This window comes from Trachymyrmex cornetzi, unplaced genomic scaffold (genome assembly GCF_001594075.2).
Source record: "Trachymyrmex cornetzi isolate Tcor2-1 unplaced genomic scaffold, Tcor1.1 scaffold1762, whole genome shotgun sequence".
Classification (NCBI taxonomy): domain Eukaryota; kingdom Metazoa; phylum Arthropoda; class Insecta; order Hymenoptera; family Formicidae; genus Trachymyrmex; species Trachymyrmex cornetzi.
In genome coordinates this window covers 21,110-21,698 of record NW_017296378.1, presented here as the reverse complement: position 1 = coordinate 21,698, position 589 = coordinate 21,110, and positions in this window count along the sequence as shown.

The following is a 589-nucleotide window of genomic DNA, read 5'->3' as shown; positions in this document are numbered from 1 at the left end:
CAGCCATATTGAATATTAGTTCCATATTTCCGGGTGACATAAGGTGAGTGCACCACTAACGGTGGTACCAGCAGTTACGAGGCCCTGGTCAATACCTTAGAACATATATAAATGGAACGGACACTGCCTATACTTCCCATGGTCCTGCATGGCACTGCATTAAGGCCCGTCTACAATACACGGAGTGAGAAGTAAGAGTAAGAAATTGACCAATCACAGTCGAATGTGAGAAGAATAATCGACTGTGATTGGTCAATTTCTTACTCTTACTGCTTACTCCGTGTATTGTAGACGACGCCAGGCGTTAGAGATGGGCGATCTCAAACGATCTGAACGTGAATCGATATTTCGCCCCGATGTATCGAAATTTTAAATCGGATTTTTGCTTGGCCGATTAATCAGGAGATCGAGCTTTTAAGCCTAAATTTCGATTTCGATCCACAACACATGGGTGATTGGTTCGTGACTTCTTAAGACCGTATTTAAGACGGTCTTGAATATAAGATCTAACTATAAAGCGGGGAGCACAGACTCTTGCATAACGCATAACACGTAATGCATAAGAATATGTACCAATCGAAGTTCTCCG